The 8403-nt window shown below is 39.2% G+C and overlaps 1 non-coding gene across 1 annotated transcript; it reads left to right on the forward strand.

The window, feature by feature from the left end:
* Positions 1-4089: 4089 nt before the first annotated feature.
* LOC148561489 (small nucleolar RNA R71) lies at positions 4090-4197 on the forward strand. Its single transcript, XR_015887340.1, has one exon. It is a non-coding gene; the product is annotated as a small nucleolar RNA R71 (small nucleolar RNA).
* The last annotated feature ends 4206 nt before the right edge of the window (positions 4198-8403 follow it).

An 8403-nucleotide genomic window follows, 5' to 3' on the forward strand; every position in this document is an offset into this window, starting at 1 on the left:
AGAGCCAACATATTTAACATTCTTAAACAACAACTTCAAAAGACATATGCACTGTTCAAGCATAAATTCAGAAAATAAGAAGCATTGTCACCACATCAATATAATTAAGCTAAGTTCAAGGATAAATTCGAAACTCATGTACTTCTTGTTCTTTTGAATTAAAATAGTTTTTATTTAAGAGAGGTGATGGATTCATTGGACATTCATAACTTTAAGACAAAGTTACTAACTACTAATGATCATGTAATGAAGACACAAACATAGATAAGCACATAACATAGAAAACGAAAAACAGAAGAAAGAAGAACAAGGAATGAATCCACCTTAGTGATGGTGGCGTTTTCTTCTTGAGGAACCAATGATGTCCTTGAGCTCTTCTCTGTCTCTTCCTTGTCTTTGTTGCTCCTCCCTCATTGCTTTCTGATCTTCTCTTATTTCATGGAGCATGATGGAGTGCTCTTGATGTTCCACCCTTAGTTGTCCCATATTGGAACTCAATTCTCCTAGGGAGGTGTTGATTTGCTCCCAATAGTTATGTGGAGGAAAGTGCATTTGAGGCATCTCAGGGATCTCATGGAAGTGAGCTTCTTGCGCCTCTTGAGCTCCATGACTGGGCTCTCTTGCTTGCTCCATCTTTTTCTTAGTGATGGGCTTGTCTTCTTTGATGAGGATATCTCCTTCTATGTCAATCCCAGCTGAATTGCATAGGTGGAAAATGAGGTGAGGAAAGGCTAACCTTGCCATAGTGGAGGACTTGTCAGCCACCTTGTAGAGTTCTTGAGGTATAATCTCATGAACTTCCACCTCTTCTCCAATCATGATGCTATAGATCATGATGGCCCGGTCTATAGTAACTTCAGACCGGTTGCTAGTGAGAATGATTGAGCATTGAATAAACTCCAGCCATCCTCTAGCAATAGGCTTGAGGTCCAATCTTCTTAGTTGAACCGGTTTGCCTTTGGAGTCAATCTTCCATTGAGCTCCTTCTACACATATGTCCATAAGGACTTGGTCCAACCTTTGATCAAAGTTGACTCTCCTTGTGTAGGGGCGTGCGTTCTCTTCCATGTATGGCAAGTTGAACGCCAACCTCACATTCTCCTGGACTAAAATCTAAGTATTTCCCCCGAACCATTGTAACATAGTTCTTTGGATCCGGGTTCTTACTTTGATCATGGTTCTTCGTGATCCATGCATTGGCATAGAACTCTTGAACCATTAGGATGCCGACTTGTTGGATGGGATTTGTTAGAACTTCCCAACCTCTTCTTTGAATTTCATGTCGGATCTCCGGATACTCATTTCTTTTGAGTTTAAAAGGGACCTCAGGGATCACCTTCTTCTTGGCCACAACATCATAGAAGTGGTCTTGATGGGCTTTGGAGATGAATCTTTCCATCTCCCATGACTCGGATGTGGAAGCTTTTGTCTTCCCTTTCCCTCTTCTAGAGGATTCTCCGGTCTTGGGTGCCATCAATGGTAATGGAAAAACAAAAAAGCTATGCTTTTACCACACCAAACTTAGAAAATTGCTCGCCCTCGAGCAATAAACAAAAGAATAGAAGAAGAAGAAGAAGAAGAAATATGGAGAGGGAAAGGGAGATGTGGTTTCGGCCAAGGAGAGTGTAGAGGGGTGTGTTATGTGAATTTGATGAAGAATGGAGGTCTTTATATAGGGAAGGGAGGGGGGTTTAAGGTTCGGCCATATGGGTGGGTTTGGGTGGGAAATTGGTTTTGAATTTTGAAGGTAGGTGGAGTTTATGAGGTAGGTTTATTGGGAAGAGTGGGTGGATGTGAATGGTGAAGGTTTAATGGGGGAGAGAGATTGAGGTGATTGGTGAAGGGCTTTTTAGGGAAGAGTGTTTATGGGGTTGTGTGAAAGAGAGTGGTGAGAAGAAGTGAGTGGAGGTAGGTGGGGATCCTGTGGGGTCCACAGATCCTGAGTGGATCCTGTGGGGTCCACAGATCCTGAGGTTTTCAAGGATTTACATCCCTGCACCCCTTAGGCATGTAAAAATGCCTTTGTATCCAACTCTGGGCGTTCAGCGCCAGGTTGGTGGCCATTTTGGGCGTTCAACGCCCATTTGTGTGCCATTTCTGGCGTTGAACGCCAGAACCATGCCTGTTCTGGCGTTCAGCGCCCAGAAGCTGCCCATTTTGGGCGTTCAGCGCCAGAACCATGCTCTGTTCTGGCGCTGAACGCCAGACAGATGCTCCTCCAGGGTGTGATTTTTCTTCTGCTGTTTTTGATTCCGTTTTCAATTTTTATATTTATTTTGTGACTCCACATGATCATGAACCTAAGAAAATATGAAAAATAATATGAATTAGATAAACATTGGGTTGCCTCCCAACAAGCGCTTCTTTAATGTCAATAGCTTGACAGTGGGCTCTCATGGAGCCTCACAGATGTGCAGAGCTTTGTTGAGACTCTCCAACACCAAACTTAGAGTTTGGATATGGGAGTTCAACACCAAACTTAGAGTTTGGTTGTGGCCTCCCAACACCAAACTTAGAGTTTGACTGTGGGGGCTCTGGTTGACTCTGCTTTGAGAGAAGCTTTTCAAGCTTCCTCTCCATGGTTGCAGAGGGAGATCCTTGAGTTTTGAATACAAGGGAGTTCTCATTCCATTGAAGGACTATTTCACCTCTGTCAACATCAATCACAGCTCTTGCTGTGGCCAGGAAAGGTCTTCCTAGGATGATGGATTCATCCTCTTCCTTTCCAGTATCCAGGACTATGAAATCAGTAGGTATGTAAAGGCCCTCAACCTTTACTAATACATCTTCTACTTGTCCATAAGCCTGTCTTCTTGAGCTGTCTGCCATCTCTAGTGAGATTTTAGCAGCTTGCACCCCATAGATTCCCAGTTTCTCTATTACAGAGAGGGGCATGAGGTTTATTCCTGAACCAAGGTCACACAGAGCCTTAAAGATCATGGTGCCTATGGTACAGGGTATTATGAACTTTTCAGGATCCTGTCTCTTCTGAGGCAATGTCAGTTGATCCAGATCACTTAGTTCATTGATGAACAAGGGAGGTTCAACTTCCCAAGCATCAATGCCAAACAATTTGGCATTCAGCTTCATGATTGCACCAAGAAACTTGGCAGTTTGCTCTTCAGTGACATCCTCATTCTCTTCAGAAGAGGAATACTCATCAGAGCTCATGAAGGGCATAAGGAGGTTCAATGGAATCTCTATGGTCTCTAGATGAGCCTCAGACTCCTTTGGTTCCCCAGAAGGACGCTCCTTATTGATCACTGGACGTCCCAGGAGGTCTTCCTCCTTGGGATTCACGTCCTCTCCTCTCCTCAGAGGTTCGGCCATGGCGCTTATGTCAATGGCCTTGCACTCTCCTTTTGGGTTCTCTTCTGTATTGCTTGGGAGAGTACTAGGAGGGATTTCAGTGATCCTTTTACTCAGCTGGCCCACTTGTGCTTCCAGATTTCTAATGGAAGACCTTGTTTCATTCATGAAACTTACAGTGGCCTTAGATAGATCAGAGACTAGATTTGCTAAATTAGAAGCATTTTGTTCAGAGTTCTCTGTCTGTTGCTGAGTTGATGATGGAAAAGGCTTGCTATTGCTAAACCTGTTTCTTCCACCATTATTAAAGCCTTGTTGAGGCTTTTGATCCTTCCATGAGAAATTTGGATGATTTCTCCATGATGAGTTATAGGTGTTTCCATAAGGTTCACCTAAGTAGTTAACCTCTGTTATTGCAGGGTTCTCAGGATCATAAGCTTCTTCTTCAGAAGATGCCTCTTGAGTACTGTTGGATGCAGCTTGCATTCCATGCAGACTCTGAGAAATCATATTGACTTGCTGAGTCAATATTTTATTCTGAGCCAATATGGCATTCAGAGTATCAACCTCAAGAACTCCCTTCTTCATAGGCGTCCCATTATTCACAGGATTCCTTTCAGAAGTGTACATGAACTGGTTATTTGCAACCATGTCAATGAGTTCTTGAGCTTCTGCAGGCGTTTTCTTTAGGTGAATGGATCCACCTGCAGAAGTGTCCAGTGACATCTTTGATAGCTCAGATAAACCATCATAGAATATATCCAGGATGGTCCATTCTGAAAGCATGTCAGAAGGACACTTTTTGGTCAACTGTTTGTATCTTTCCCAAGCTTCATAGAGGGATTCACCTTCTTTCTGTCTGAAGGTTTGAACATCAGCTCTAAGCTTGCTCAGCTTTTGAGGAGGAAAGTACTTGGCTAAGAAAGCCGTGACCAGCTTATCCCAAGAGTTCAGGCTGTCTTTAGGTTGAGAATCCAACCATAATCTAACTCTGTCTCTTACAGCAAAGGGGAAAAGCATGAGCCTGTAGACTTCAGGATCTACTCCATTAGTCTTAACAGTATCACATATCTGCAAGAATTCAGTTAAGAACTGAAAAGGATCTTCAGATGGAAGTCCATGAAACTTGCAGTTCTGCTGCATCAGAGAAACTAATTGAGGTTTCAGCTCAAAGTTGTTTGCTCCAATGGCAGGAATGGAGATGCTTCTTCCATGTAAATTGGAATTAGGTGCAGTAAAGTCACCAAGCATCTTCCTTACATTATTATTATTTTCGGCTGCCATCTCCTCTGCCTGTTCGAAAATTTCTGAAAGGTTATCTCTGGATTGGTGTATTTTAGCTTCTCTTAATTTTCTCTTCAGAGTCCTTTCAGGTTCTGGATCTGCTTCCACAAGAATGCTCTTATCCTTGCTCCTGCTCATATGACAAAGAAGAAGGCACAGAAAAATAATAATAATAATAATAGAGATCCTTTATACCACAGTATAGGGATCCCTTTGTGAGTGGAAGAAAAGGGGGAGACAAAGAATGTAATATAAAGGAAGAAACACAACTGTGAGAATGGAAGAGATGTGAGATGAGATGTTAGGATATGAATGAATAAATAGAATAGGATGGGGGAGGTATAAATTTCGAAAATTATTTTGAAAAGGAGTTAGTGATTTTTGAAAATTGGTTTTTGAAAAAATGTTTAGTAATTTTTTTTTCGAAAATTTTTTTTTTTGAAATCAAAAATAAAAATTAAAAATAATTAGTTAATTAAAAAGAAATTTTGAAAAAGGGGGAAGATATTTTCGAAAATAGAGAGAGAGAGTTAGTTAGGTAGTTTTGAAAAAGTTAAGAAACAAACAAAAAGTTAGTTAGTTAGTTGAAACAAATTTTGAAAAAGATAAGAAGTTAGGAGGTTAGAAAAGATATTTTGAAAAGATATTTTTGAAAAAGATAAGATGAGAAGATATTTTTGAAAAGATATGATAGAAATTAGTTTTTGAAAAAGATTTGATTTTTAAAATCACAATTAATGACTTGATTCATAAGAAATCACAAGATATGATTCTAGAACTCAAAGTTTGAATCTTTCTTAACAAGCAAGTAACAAACTTCAAATTTTTGAATCAAAACATTAATTGATTATGCTATTTTCGAAAATTTGTTATAAAAATAAGAAAAAGATTTTTGAAAAATATTTTTGGAATTTTCGAAAATAATTAAGAATTTTGAAAAAGATTTGATTTTTGAAAAGATTTTGAAAAAGATAAGATTTTCAAATTGAAAATTTGATTTGACTCATGAAAAACAATTTGATTTTAAAAATTTTTGAAAAAGTCAATCCAAATTTTCGAATTTGATGAGAGAAAAAAAGGAAAGATATTTTTTTGATTTTTGAAATTTTTATGAAAAACATGAAAATTATGCAATGCATGAAATTTTTAGATCAAAACAATGAATGCATGCATGAATGATATGAATGTCAAGATGAACACCAAGAACACTATGAATGTCAAGATGAACATCAAGAACATAATTTTGAAAAATTTTTAATGCAAAGAAAACATGCAAGACACCAAACTTAGAATTCTTTAATGCTTACGCACGAAGAATTCAAGAATGCATATCATAAACATGAAAAGACACAAAACAAAAAATCATCAAGATCAAACAAGAAGACTTACCAAGAACAACTTGAAGATCATGAAGAACACTATGAATGCATGAATTTTCGAAAAATGCAAGATGCACATGCAATTGACACCAAACTTATAATATGACTCAAGACTCAAACAAGAAACATGAAATATTTTTTATTTTTATGATTTTCTAAATTTTTTTGTATTTTTCGAAAATTATATGAAAAAGGGAAAATTAAGGATTCCAAAATTTTTAATATGAATTCCAGGAATCTTACCATGTTAGTCTTAAAGCTCCAATCAAAGGGTCTGGCATGGCTTAACAGCCAGCCAAGCTTTAACATATAATTACATGGGCTGGAGTGATTAGTTGAATACCAATCCCAAAGTAGTTTGGGTATGGCTTTACAGCCAGATATGATTCAACATATTTCATGAAACACTAGAATTCATTCTTAAAAATTTTGAAGCCATAGAATAATTTATTTTTGAAAACATTATTTTTAGTAAAAAAAATTTTTTTTTTCGAAAACAAGTGAGGAATTTTTGAAAGATTTTTGAAAAATTTTTGAAAACAAAACAAAAAGAAAATTACCTAATCTGAGCAACAAGATGAACTGTCAGTTGTCCAAACTCAAACAATCCCCGGCAACGGCGCCAAAAACTTGGTGCTGTTGCCGGATCAAAAGGGAATCTGGCACTGATGTTACCGGACCAAAAGCTTGCCGAAAACTCAAACAATCCCCGGCAACGGCGCCAAAAACTTGGTGCACGAAATTGTGATCTCCAGGCTCGAACAAATCCTGGTAATGGCTCCAGAGCTTGGTGCTCTGATCTTAATTCATAATTGTCACAACTTCGATACAACTAACCAGCAAGTGCACTGGGTCGTCCAAGTAATACCTTACGTGAGTAAGGGTCGAATCCCACGGAGATTGTTGGTATGAAGCAAGCTATGGTCATCTTGTAAATCTCAGTCAAGCGGATTTAAACATGATACTTTATTAGATTAAAATAAACAATAAAAGGGATAGAGATACTTATGTAGATTCATTGGCAGGAATTTCAGATAAGCGAATGGAGATGCTTTTCGTTCCTCTGAACCTCTGCTTTCCTGCTATCTTCATCCAATAAGTCTTACTCCTTTCCATGGCTGGCTTTATGTGATACATCACCACTGTCAATGGCTACTTTCGGTCATCTCTCGGGAAAATGATCCAATGCCCTGTCACGGCACGGCTAATCGTCTGGAGGCATCACCCTTGCCAATGGCTTCATCTTATCCTCTCAGTGAATAATATGCTCACGCACCCTGTCACGGCACGGCTATTTATCTGTCGGTTCTCGATCATGCTGGAATAGGATTTACTATCCTTTTGCGTCTGTCACTAACGCCCTGCAATCGCGAGTTAGGAGCTCGTCACAGTCATTCATTCATTGAATCCTACTTGGAATACCACAGACAAGGTTTAGACCTTCCGGATTCTCTTGAATGCCGCCATCATTCTAGCTTACGCCACGAAGATCCTGGTTAGGAGATCTAAGAGATACTCATTCTAGCTTAATTCATGTAGAACAGAAGTGTTTGTCAGACACGCGTTCATAAAGGAGAAGGATGATGAGCGTCACACATAATCATCACCTTCATCACGTTCTTGGGTACGAATGGATATCTTAGAAGAGAAATAAGAAGAGTTGAATAGAAAACAGTAGTACTTTGCATTAATCTTTGAGGAACAGCAGAGCTCCACACCTTAATCTATAGAGTATAGAAACTCTACTGTATGAAAATACATAAGTGAAGGTCCAGGCATGGCCGAGATGGCCAGCCCCCTAAACGAGATCAATAGTCTCCTAAGATGAACAATGGAATAAAACTGAGACCAAAGATGGTCAAAAAGACTAGTAAAGGGTCCTATTTATAATAAACTAGCTACTAGGGTTTACATGAGTAAGTAATTGATGCATAAATCCACTTCCTGGGCCCACTTGGTGTGTGTTTGGGCTGAGCTTAAGTGTAGCACGTGCAGAGGCCATTTGTGGAGTTGAACGCCAGTTTCTGTGCCAGTTTGGGCATTCAACTCTGGTTTTGGATCCTTTTCTGGCGCTGGACGCCAGATTTGGGCAGAAGGCTGGCGTTGAACACCAGTTTACGTCGTCAATTCTTGGCCAAAGTATGGACTATTATATATTTCTGGAAAGCCCTGGATGTCTACTTTCCAAGGCAATTAGAAGCGCGCCATTTCGAGTTCTGTAGCTCCAGAAAATCCACTTTGAGTGCAGGGAGGTCAGAATCCAACAGCATCAGCAGTCCTTTTTCAACCTCTGAATCTGATTTTTGCTCAAGTCCCTCAATTTCAGCCAGAAAATACCTGAAATCACAGAAAAACACACAAACTCATAGTAAAGTCCAGAAATGTGAATTTAACATAAAATCTAAGGAAAACATCCCTAAAAGTAACTAGA

The sequence above is a fragment of the Arachis ipaensis genome, chromosome B6 (assembly GCF_059453495.1).
Source record: "Arachis ipaensis isolate K30076 ecotype BB chromosome B6, ASM5945349v1, whole genome shotgun sequence".
NCBI lineage: Eukaryota > Viridiplantae > Streptophyta > Magnoliopsida > Fabales > Fabaceae > Arachis > Arachis ipaensis.